Here is a 13,172-nt window from a genome sequence, read left to right on the forward strand (position 1 = left end):
GCTAGGCACTTGATGGCAAAAAGGAAGTCCTGGAGGTAAAATACATGGAGAAATTATGAGAAAGCTGACTGCAACTATGATTACCCACCATTCATTAGAAGGATGATGCTACAGGAACCCAGCACCACTAGTTCAAGGCCTGGAGGGAACTGAATTACAGAGGATATTTTAATTTGTGTCTAATAATTAGAAACTCAAAACTTTCAAATGATTGAATAATTACAGAAATATGCAAAACCCTAAGGCCATTAACAAGACTGCCAAGGATCATTACCCCGGCCTAGTGAGTGCCCAGCTGCAGACCTGAGACTCTGACACCCTGTTCAAGGGGATGAAGCCCAACATACTTATTGCTGGCTCCCCTCTTCCAGCAGGAAGCCAATTCCTAGGGGAACTCAGCACTGAACCAGCTGGCCCCCTGCAGAATCCATTTCTCTCTGCAGTTAGGTAAATCCCTTACTATGCTGATGTTCTCAAGCCACCAGGAAAGTTTAATCTCCAGGTTGGCAGCAAGGGGGCTGACTCTGAAAATGACTCTTCCCTTCCAAACCTGCTTCTCCTTTCCTTCCTGCTATATTTCAGAGTAATCATAATATCCAGTGGTCAAGTGGCCTATGTTATAGGGTTGGGGAGGGACATTAGAAGGGAGGTAATTAACATTAGTTGAGCGACTACTATGAGCCAGGCAAGGTGCCAAACAGTTTACACTCTTTATTTTGCTTAAACTTTACAAAAAGCCCTGATAATCCCTATTTCATGTATATAATATCAGAAGCTCAAAGAGCTTAAGTGACTGTTTCAAGGCAAATTATCTAAAAAAAAAAAGAGAGACAGAAAAAAATTATTCAAACCATGTTCTCTCTGATTCTAAAATTTGAATTTAATCTACAGTGAAGAAAATCTAACTTGTTTCCAATTCTTGCCCAGACAAGAGTTACCGTAACTTCTCTTGTGTCCCCTGAGTGCATTCTACATTCTCATTATAGGTGGATTCTTCTTGGTATCTAATCTATATCCTTCCCAGGGTAATTACAACACCCTGGGAAGATGGAGATGATCTGATAAGTGTTGCATCTATGAGCTAGCCCATTCAATTGAGAAGTAGAACTTCGGCTTATAATAAATGGACCGTAGCCCCAAATTCCATGGTTTGGGCTATAAAATCTTATCCTCTGAAGGCAAGCCTCCCCAGGAAAAATGTCTGGACATATACCAACATGCAGCCTTGAGTCCTGCCATGGACAGAGGAGACATGGTTGTCCTCAGAGGCCACTCCTGGACCCCAAGCTGCTGCCTTCATCTCATTAGCAAAGAAAGTTCAGGGGAAGACCCATATGCGATTCTTTAAAGAAGTGATGCTTTGAGTGTCTCTGGACCAGCAACATCAGTATCACCTAGGAATTTGTTAATTGTGCAAATTCCACAGCCCCATGTCAGACTGACTTAACCAAAAACTCTGGAGGTAGATCTCATTAATCTGTGTAATAACAGATTACACACACGGAGAGAGACTGAAAAAACCTACTTTGAAAGCTACTGCTGCTCAATAAAGAAATTTCAAGCACATCTGTTTGGCTGTGGGAATTCAGGATTGGTCTGATCAGAACTATCTAAAGACAAAAGGGAAACATGCCATCATTGCATCACGCCTCTGCTTAAAATCTTCAAGTGGTCACCCGCTGCCCACTGTATGTAACCAGAATGTCTTGGCCTGGTTCTCTGGCTGCACACCATCGATCCAGCTTTAACCCCTTCTCTTTCCCCTCCGGCACTATGTGCTTTAGATTGAGATGTGAATATGTGGGTAAGGAGCGGGTTGACAAAGAGAAGTGAAACCAAAATATTATTTTTCTGAAGATTTTTTGTTTGTCAAGAAATAACACACTTTCCCCCCAATTTTTTGCTCATTTACAAGCTCTTACATCCCTAAATATACAAAACATGATCATTTTCTGGGCAGACCAAATCATACATAATGCATTTTTATTGGCACCTTGAATAAAGATATGGCAGGCATGAATATCAAATGTGCAGATGAAAAAGCTGAGAGGAGCACTCACAATGGGTGAACAGCGAGCAGGAGAGCACCTGGCTGCTCTTGCAAAGCCAAAAAAGATTCTGCTGGAGGAACTGCACCCCACAGTCCTAGGAAGACTTACAGATGCAGTCACTAAACCACTGTTTTCTATGAGGTATCAAGGAGAATGACGGGTGGGATGCCAATGGCTGCAGATGGTGGAAGGTAGTTAATTTAGAAAAAGAAGAAGAAGGTGCATTCATCAAACTATCAGCGAGTGAGAAGTTTTGTGAATGCTCTGGAGACACAGCAGGAAGCCTGGGAATCAGTGTGGATTTACCAAACACAGAGTTTTATTTAAGGAATCAGGGATGTTTGGCTTGAAAGAGACTTTATATCTATGTAGGTCTTTATATATCCGTAGATCTTGTTATATGAAGGGAAATGTTATGCTGGGTGGCTATCCAGGGTGGAAGGTATTGAAGATATAGTGACCTTGCAGATCATCCAGTCTTTCCCTTCACTCACAGGTGGGCTTCAAAGCTCAGAGAGGTAATGTGGCTTCAAAGCTAAGATTAGCACTTTTGATTCCCCGTCCTTTTTCATCATACTGAGCAACTCATAAAGAAAAGGTCATAAAAGATGAAACTCATTTCCTATTTTTCCAGGATCCCTAAACTGGCAGAAAGCTCTATAACCCGTAAAGTTCTATCCAGATATAAGTTGTTACTATTATCATTCATAATATCAGGTTCGGTTCTTGACCCCTACCCACTCAACATATTTATGAAATGTCTGAAGAAGGGCATTGATTTTCTGATAACAAGCAGTTGGGGGCAGACAGTGAGTGTCTTTGGATGGCTCAAAAAATGAGGCAAATCTAACATGATGAAATCTAATCAGACCAATGTTAAATCAGGCACTTAATGCACAATGCCAGTGAACTTGTGAGCAAAACCTATGAGTGAGCGGATTAAGTTGTCTGGGAGGTTTATCTGAGTCCAGAGCTGTCAGAGCATTATTCTTCAGTTGATTATTGTGAAAATAATATCTATAGAACAAGTAAGGTGATGGTCCCTCTGCTGTGGCTGGCGCCCACCATATTTCACTGTGGTATTATGTTCTCTTCTACTCATTACCCTTCATCTAATGGACATTTCTGCTCTAGTGAGGAGCAGTTGAAGAAACTAGAGCCACTTTGCTTGAATAAGACAGGTTTACAAAGAGCATTATTCTCTGTTACCTGAGGTGTACAAAGACTGCTAGAGCTGCCACAACAAAATACCACAGAATGGGTGCCTTAACCAATAGAAATGTGTTTTGTTTTGTTTTGTTTTGTTTTGTTTCACAGTTCTGGAGGCTTGAAGACCAAGATCAAGGTGCTGGCAGGCTTGATTTCTCCGGAGGCTTCTCTGTTGAGTTTGCAGGTAGGCCCTTCCTTGTTGTGTACTCACATGGCTTTTCTTTCCCTGTGCATTCATTCCCGATGCCTCTTTCACTTCTTGTAAGGACACCAATCCTATCTGATTAGGGCCTTACCCTTATGATCTTGTTTAACCTTAATAACCTCCTTAAAAGCCCTAGCTCCAAATACATTCACACTGGGATCAAGGCTTCAACATTTGAATTTGGAGAGGGGACATAATTCAGTCCATTACTGACTGACTGTCAGGGGGGAAGGAGTTTTAGGCTCACTCTGTGATGCTCCAGAGAGCAAATCAAGGACCATTAAACAGCCAATTCAAGACAATTTGTGCTCAGTATAAGGAACATATTTCTAATAACCAGTCTCCTAAAGTTTAAATTGCCTTCCTTGCATGAGAGTGAGTTCTCTAGTATTTCAGAAGCCACCTTCTAGTTCCATGGTAGAGAGCATTCCTGCCGAGGGTAAAAAGGTTAATGAATGGGATAATAATAATCTTTTTTTTTTTTAGAGTTTTAAAGGCTATTAAAAGAAACCAAGTATTGCACATGGCTCAATTGTACCCTATATCCCTAAATCCCATCCCCAAAACTTTTAAAAATTGATCCAATGCTTCCAGGTATTTCAGAAGTCTTCTCATTCTCCCACCTTACTTTTCCCTACCACACTTCTGTCAGCACTCTGCCCTCTTGCAACCATCTATCCTAATCCTACCATGGCCCAGCTACAGCCCATGAAAACTGCAAGCCGGCTAATATTTCCCTTCTCTGATTATCCACTGCACTTCAACACTGTGAGGACGGACAATTCTAACAAAAGTAAGTACAATCAGGAGGAAGTCAGGGAGTAGTGTGTGATGACAACTAACCAGGATCTTTAAACCTTGCTGACTCTGCAAGATGTTCATTGAAATGAGGCCCCAAATCTTCTACTAGGTATGTAGTGCTGCCATAGGTCGGCAACAGAGGCAAACCAAGGTCAGAGATCAACAAAATCATGGTCTGTATTAATGACTCTGGACTTCATTATGATCTTCTGGTGAATTCAGCTGGACCAAGTGTTCTAAGAGAAGCCCTTTTGCCTAGGTAGAAGCAGACTTGGACAACCTACCCTAAAACAAATAAGTGGTCTGATTTCATTATTACATTCAGCAAGCGTTTATTGTGCTGTGAGTGATTTTAAGTACTGAAGTTATAGCAGTGAACAAGGGAGATAATGTCCCTACTCTCAAACTTACAGTCTAGTGGGAAGAAAAAGGGAGACAGAAAAAATTGCAAGATCGATATCAGATAGTAAAAAGATGTTATGTAGAAAGGCAAAATAGAGTGAAGGGATAAAAACCAGATGGCTAGTTTATATTTAGTGGCTCTTCCTAAGTTGCTGATATTTAGACTAAGGTAAGGAAAGAAGATGGAACCTGTCATGATAAGACGTGGTAGAAATTGGTCTAAGTAGAAGAAACAGCTAGCACAAATGCTCCAAAGCGGGAACCAGTTTGGCAAGTTTGAGTAAGAGAGATCAAACCAACATGGCAAGAGCACAGCAGAAAAAGGAAAAGGAAAGTTGTGTAGGGTACACTTCAAAAGGTAAGCAGGGTTCAAGTCACAAGAGAGTTTGAAAACCAGGATAAAATGTCAAATGTTGTTCTCATGTTATAGGGAGTAGTAGAGGAATGTTTAAAGAGAGACAGACATGATCAAATTTGTGCTTTACAAATCTATTTATGGCTTCCAAGAAGACCGTTAGGAGACCACTGCAGTATCCAGGCAAGAAATGAAAGAAGCTTGAGCTAGGACAGATACTGGAGTTGGAGAGAAATAGGTAGACAGTTGAGTCTGCAGAACTTGCTTATTAGTTGGATTTGGGGAGTGAAAGAAAGGAATTGAGGATAACACTTCAATTTGGAACAATTTGTTTCCATTTTTCTGATATGAGGAAGAAGGGGGAGGATTTGAAGGACAAAACAAGAGTTTTACTTGGGCCACTTTCCATTTGAAAAGACTTTATTGGATAACCATTGGATATGTAAGCAGTCAGATATAGGAGTTTGAAGTTCCATGAGAAGGATAGGACTACAAATAAAGATTCACGAGTCATCAGCATATAGGTACAGTTTATGGAACTGGATAAGGTCACCTAGAGAAAGTATGTAATTAGAGAAATGAGAAAGCATAACTCTGTGATGTTCCAACATTTAAAAGCAATATAGAGAAGGAGAAATCAATCAAGGAGATTGTGGTATCATGGAAGGTCGCAAAAGAAAGTGATTCAAGCAGAAGAATCAACTGTGTCAAATGTTGCTTAGAGGACAAGTTAGAAAGAAAAATAGGTTGATCATTGAATTTTATTGATGACCTTGACAAGAGTCATTGGCTGCTGGGTGTTGGTTGAAAGGAAGGGAAAATGAGGATAAGCAGGCAGTGATCAGAATCAATCCTCCAAGAAGCTTGCTGTACATGGAAGCAAATAAATGGAACAGTAATTGGGGAGACTGGGGTCAAAAGATGATTTTGAAAATAGAAGATATGAGACAGAGAGGAAGAAATTGATCATTCAAGGATGGGACATACTCTGAAAATAATCTTACATTCTGTATTTGGACCCTGATCCTGACTGTGATCTCACAGTCTTACCACTCAACTCAACCTAAGAAAGAGAAAGCTTTCTTCTGAAGTCCTGGATCTTGAGTCTTTCCTAAAATGGGCATATCTTTTAAACAGGAGGTAGTTCCAGCCCATCTTAGTGCAACAGCTCCAAAGGAGATAACTATTCCAAGGGCAAACCAAAGAGAGATTATAATCTCAGAAGATAGGCTATGTAGAAACAACTACTTTTAATCTTTATCTATTCTCATAAGAAGCTGTCCATATACCCCCTTCCCACAGACTCCCAAGCATCCTGACCTGAGAAATACTGTACTTTCTATCCAGATCTTTCTTTGGCTGAAGTACAGGAACTGCAGAGGAGCCTGAGTTGTCCATAGAGGTCAGACAATGATATATCATCTTATATTGTTAACATTATTCGCTTACATACATCTTGAATACTCAATATATGCCAGTCACTATGCAATGGGCTGGCAATACAGCTGTGAACAAGAAAAATAGCAACTTTCTGAGCATCCCATGCATCTTTTGCTCTATTGGGGAATACAACCTGGAAACAAATGATTATGCAAATGAATACTTATTACAATTGAGATAAACTGTAGGAATGAGTACCAGCTGTTTTAAGAGTGTATAATAGGTGAAGAAAACAAACTGAACTTGGGGGTTAGAAAAAGACTGATTAATATAATTCATGATTGTATAGTACTAGGCAGCTTATACAGGGCTTTCTCATTCATGAAATCATTAAACTGAAGAACCAGAAAGATGAATAATAACATATCCCAATTTTGCAGATAGGAAAACTAAGTTTCAAAAAGGTTAAGTAAAACAAAACAAAACAAGAAACAAAAAGGTTAAGTAAAAATTAAATGTATCCTTATTTTTGAACATTTGTTTCCCTCTGTCTGTTGACTAATTCTAATTAGTCAGGACTAATTAGACTCCAGCCAGGACTCCAAATTACAAGGGACAAATACTCAAACACAAACTGGTGCACAATTAAATGAAAAGACCAGGAGTAACAATAGCATACAGTTCCCTCTTCCTCCATAGTAATACAGTTTTAGCTGGGCACATGGCCACTCAGACAGACTTCATTACCCAGCCATCATTATGACTAGGTGTTGCGGATGACTAAGTTCTGACGATCAAATGTTAATAGAAGTAAGAGAGGCAACTTCAGAATCTTGCCATTTAAAAATATTCCCCCTGAAGGGCCTTTGCTTCTTTTGTAGATAAATTGCCTTCTCACCATAAATAACTAGAAAAACAGACAAAACATAGAAGACAACCTTTACAAGATATTGCACAACAGACACCGCAGGACTGTGATCCCTGAGAGAAGGGACATGACAAGGTTAGCACATGGTAGCACTTGCTTGCTGTCTGGAGGCAGTTTCCAGGATGTAGTATATGAAGGAGCCCAGTGGTCTTGCTAGTTGAGAACACAGAACAGAGATTGGGGATGCTGAAAGAATGAACTAGATTTTGTGGGACACAATGTCAGAAAAGAGGGAACTGCACTCAGAAAGAGCTCCAGACATCTGCAAAAAGTTCCTTTTAAGTTTTTTGGCTGTGTACTAATGTGTGACTCCCTAGATTAAGTCTCAAGGCCAGAAAAAGAAGCACTCATAATCAGTAGGCCAAAGATGGTCAAACTTCACACAGGGCTGAAAATAGTTTATATTTCCAAAATCTAGAGTGGAGAGATCATGGGTAGAGTCCTCAGAAGGTTCAGGCCTTCGTTGTGTTGTTAAATTAAAATAAAAGCTGCTCTGTACTTTCAAGAATAAAGTTTAAAAGAAAGCCTCAAAAGGATAAATTGATCCTCAGTAATTTAAACGTGCTTCAGAAAATCCCAAAACTCTAAAGAAAAATAAAAATCTAGCAAAGTATTATATACCCAACTTCCAGAATTGAATCAAAAGTTACCAGGCATGCAAATAATGAGTAAATATAACTCATAATCAGTAGGAAAATCAATCAACTGAAAAAGACCCAGAAATGACAAGATATTATGGATTTTGGAGAAGAAAGACCTTAAAATAGCTCCATAAATCTTATAAATATGCTCAGAAATAGAAGATGCTTTAAAACCCTGAAATGGAGCTTCTACCAATGAAAAGTACAAATATCTGAAATAAAAAATAAACTGGATAGGCTCAACAATAAATTAGACTTCAGAAGAAAAAAATCCATGAACTTGAAGATATAACAATAAAATCTACTTCAAATGCAGCATAGAAAGAAAAAAGACTTAAAAAAAAATAACCCTTGGTGATCTGTGAGACAAGAGCAAGCAGTCTAACATTCTGGACTCACTTGAATAAATAAATAAATAAATAAATAAATAAATAAATAAATAAATAAATTGGGCGCTTGAGGGTTCATTCTAGTTCATTCTTTCAGTGTCGCCAATCTCTGTTCTGTCTCCTCAACTAACAAGACCACTGGGCTCCTTCATATACTACATCCTGGAAACTGCCTCCAGACAGTAAGCAAGTGCTACCATGTGCTAACCTTGTCATGTCCCTTCTCTCAGGGATCACAGTCCTGTGGTGTCTGTTGTGCAATATCTTGTAAAGGTTGTCTTCTATGTTTTGTCTGTTTTTCTAGTTATTTATGGTGAGGTAATGTATGAAAATATATGCCAGAAAATAGACGAAGAATAGCTGATTTTTTTCTAAATTTGAAGGAAAACCATATATCAAGAAGTTCAATCAATACCAAGAAATATGAAGAAAACTGTATCAAAGTGCTTAATAATCAAATTGCCTAAAACCAATGAGAAAAAAGAAAATCAAGTATAGAACGGGGAGGAACGAAGACATGTACAAAGGAACAAACGTTAAGAATAACAGCAGACTTCAATAGAAAAATACCAGCCATTAGACAGTGGAACTGCATCTTTAACATATTGAAAGAATGTCATCTTTCAAAAATGAAGGTACAGTAAAGACTTTTTCAGGCATATAGCAGCATAAAAAATTCATTTCCACCTAATGAGGACTACACAAGAAAGCCCCTCAGGCAGAGGGAAAATAAACAGAAGTAAATCTGGATTTACACGAAGGAATTAAGATCCCCAGAAATGGTAAATATATAGTAATACATAAAAGACTTTTACTATTTAGTATTTATTTATCTTGTTATTTTAAAGATAACTTTAAAGGATAATTGACTTTTTAAAGCAAAAGAATGAAAATGAATTTCTGATGCATATCAACATAAAAATAAAATGTATGGGGATCCCTGGGTGGCTCAGCGATTTCGCGCCTGCCTTTGGCTGGGTGCACGATCCTGGGGTCCTGGGATCGAGTCCCACATCGGGTTCCCGGCATGAAGCCTGCTTCTCCCTCCTCCTGTCTCTGCCTCTCTTTCTCTCTCTATGTCTACCAAAAATAAATAAAAATAAATCTTAAAAAAAAAAAAAAGGAAAATGTATAACAACTGTAGCACAGAGACCAAGACTTCTTACATTACATGTGAAGTGACATAATAGTACTTAAAGGTTACCTGTGATCAGTAAATATATACACTCTTAAAGTAAGTAAAACAAAAAAAAGCATGTATGTACTAATAAGCCATGATAATAAATAAAATGAAATTATATTTGATCTAAAATATTTGATCTAAAACAGACAGGAAGAGAATAGAAGGGAATAAAGAACAACAAGGCATATAGAAAATAAATTAACAAAATCTAACCATATTGACAATTTTATTAAATTCAAATGGACTAAACACTTTATTTAAAAGGCAGAGATTGGGATCCCTGGGTGGCGCAGCGGTTTGGCGCCTGCCTTTGGCCCAGGGCGCGATCCTGGAGACCCGGGATCGAATCCCACGTCAGGCTCCCGGTGCATGGAGCCTGCTTCTCCCTCCGCCTGTGTCTCTGCCTCTCTCTCTCTCTCTGTGACTATCATAAATAAATAAAAAATTAAAAAAAAAAAAAAGGCAGAGATTATCAAATAAAAAGCCAGACCCAATGGTATGCTGCCTAAAATAAATTCATTTTCATTGGAAAGACATTGACAGGTTAGAAATCAAAAGACGGAAAAAAAAAAAACACAAAGACATTAATTGAAAAAAGTTTGCATGGCTATATAAATATCAGATAAAGAATATTTCTGAACAATGAATATTCCGAGGGCAAAAAAAATGACAATTGTGATAAAGAGATCAATTAATTAAGGCAATATCGGGATGCCTGCATGGCTCAGTGGTTGAGTGTCTGCCTTTGGTTCAAGGCATGACCCCTGAGTTCGGGAATCAAGGCCCACATCAGGATCCCCGCAGGGAGCCTGCTTCTCCCTCTGCCTGTGTCTCTGCCTCTCTCTCTGTGTCTGTCATGAATAAATAAATAAAATCTTTTTTAAAAAAGACAATATAACAATAAGGAATGTTCATGCACCTCTTGCTACCACTTCAAAATACATGAAGCAAAACAGATATAACTGAAAGGAGAAAAAAGACAAACCCACAAATATAGCTGGAGATTTCCACACACCAATTTGAGTAATTGAAAGAATAAGTAGACCACAAAAAAGACACTAATATTTTAACTTCACTTACAAATTTGACTTAGTTGACCTTTATTGAACTCTCCATTCAACTGCGGTATATGAATATTCACAAATATAGACCATATTCTGTGCCACAAAGCAATCCATAATAAATTTAAAAGGGCTGATCACACTGAAGCTGAACTAACACTCAATAACAGGAAGATATATGTAAAACATCGACTACTTGGAAATTAATCAACACATCAGGTCAATGAGTAAATTACAAGGTTGTTAGAAATTATTTTGAACTTAACTGAAATAAAAACACAACATATCAAAGTGTGTGGGATGTAGATAAAGTAATGCATAGAGAAAAATTTACATTAAAATGGCTATATTAAAAGCAGAAAGGCTAAAATCAACAATCTGAGCTTCCACCTCAAGATACTAGAAAAAGAACCAAAAGAGATAGGAACCAGAATCAATGAAAAATAAAATTTTTTAAAATAGAGAAAAAATAATAAAGTTAAAAGAGCATAATAATAATAATAAATTGTTTTATAATAATAAAATTAAAAGAGTTAATTAATAAGCTTTAGCTATAATGATCAAGAAAAACTACTAGGTACATAAATACCAATATAGAGAATAGGAGGGCATTACCTCAGATCCTAGAGACAGTAAGAGGATAAGACGATATTACGAACAACTTTATGCCAATAGATCAACAAATTAGATGAAATGGACAAATTCTTTGAAAGACACAAACTACAAAAGCACACTCAAAAGAAAGTGTGTGTGTCCCAAAAAGCCGTATATCTATTAAAGACTTTTTACTTTGTAGTTTAAAACTTAACCACAAGGAAAATTCCAAGTTCAAATGGCTCCACAGGTGATTCCACTTAAAAAAAAACTAATCCTATTCTAACTCCTTCAGAAAATACCAAAGAGGACAAACACTTCCTAATTCATTCTTAGATCCATATTATCCTAATATCAAAATCTGAAAAAGATACTATGGGGGGAAAGTATGGGAAAATAACTTCCATAACTATAAATGTAAAAATCCTTAACAATATATTAATAAATCTAATCCTGTAACATGTAAAAGGATAACACCTAATGACCAAGAGAAGTCTTCCGACAAATGCAAGATTGACTATTGTTAACCATATAATTCATCATCAACAGACTAGAGGAGAAGTACAATGATCATTCAATAGATTCAGAAAAACATTTGAGAAAATTCATCATCATCCCTGATAAAAAATGTTCAGAGGCGCCCGGGTGGCTCAGTGGGTTACGCATCTGACCCTTGAGTTTGGCTCAGGTCATGATCTCAGGGTCATCAAATTCAGCCCTTCATCAAGCTTCGTGCTCAGAATGGAGTCTGGCTTGAGATTCTGTCTTTCCTTTTCCTTCTGACCCTCCCCCCACTCACACTTTCTCTCTCTTAAATAAATAGATCTCTTTTAAAAAGTGTTCAGCAAACTAGGAATTAAAGGGAACTTCCTCAACTGTTAAGGCCAAAAACTAATATGCTTAATATTGAAGGATTGAATGCTTTGCCTCTCAAATTAGAGGCAGACAAGGCAAAAATTCCCATTCTCACAATTTCTAGCCAATGCAATAAGGCAAAAAAAAAAAAAAAAGGAGGGGGTGTTACTAGAACTAATAAACAATTTTATCGAGGTCACAAGATACAAGGAAAATATGCAAAAATCAATCATATTTCTATACACTAGTGGCAATAGTCATTGTATTTTAAATATCATGTACAATAGCACCATAAAATATAAGATATTTAAATATAAATCTAACAAAATATGTGCAAAACCTACATGCTGAAAATCACTAAAGATTAATGGAAAAAAATAAAGAAGACCTAGAAATGGGGAGGTATACCATATACATGGATTAGAAGTTTCAATATTAGTCAGGTTTTAATTCTCCCAAATTGATCAGCAGAGCCAACACAATTTCAATTACAATTCCAACATAATTTTTGTGGAAGTTCATAAGCTATTTCTAAAATTTTCATAGAAAATCAAGGGAGATATAATAAACTAAAATAATATTGAAAAGGAAGAATAAAGTGGGAGGGCTCACAGTACCTGGTTTCAAGACTTACTATAAAGTTACATTAATGAAGAACTGTGGTGTGTAAATAGATAGACACTAGATGCACGGAACACAAGGGAGTCCAGAAATAGGCCCTGCATAGATGGTCAATTTATTTTCAACAAAAGTGCCAAGGAAATCCATCAGAGGCAGGACAGTCTTTTTAGCAGATGGTGCTGGAAGAACTGAAAACCCATATGATCCATTTTGAGTTCATTGTTACATATGGTAGGAGGTATGGATGAAGCTTTATTTTTAGTATATGGCAAAAAGATTTGAACACCAGAGACATGGTTAGCAAATGAGAACATGAAAAGATGTTCAAAGAGTTACTTTCAGGGAAATTGAAATCACAATTACAATGAGACACTACTACGTAACTATTAGAATGGCTAAAGATAAACATCATACTTCTTTAAAAATGGAAAATATCAGATACTGACAAAAATAGGAAGCAACTGAAACTCTGACGTATCGATGATGGAAATGCAAAA

The sequence above is a fragment of the Vulpes lagopus genome, chromosome 23, assembly GCF_018345385.1.
Source record: "Vulpes lagopus strain Blue_001 chromosome 23, ASM1834538v1, whole genome shotgun sequence".
NCBI classification, from domain to species: domain Eukaryota; kingdom Metazoa; phylum Chordata; class Mammalia; order Carnivora; family Canidae; genus Vulpes; species Vulpes lagopus.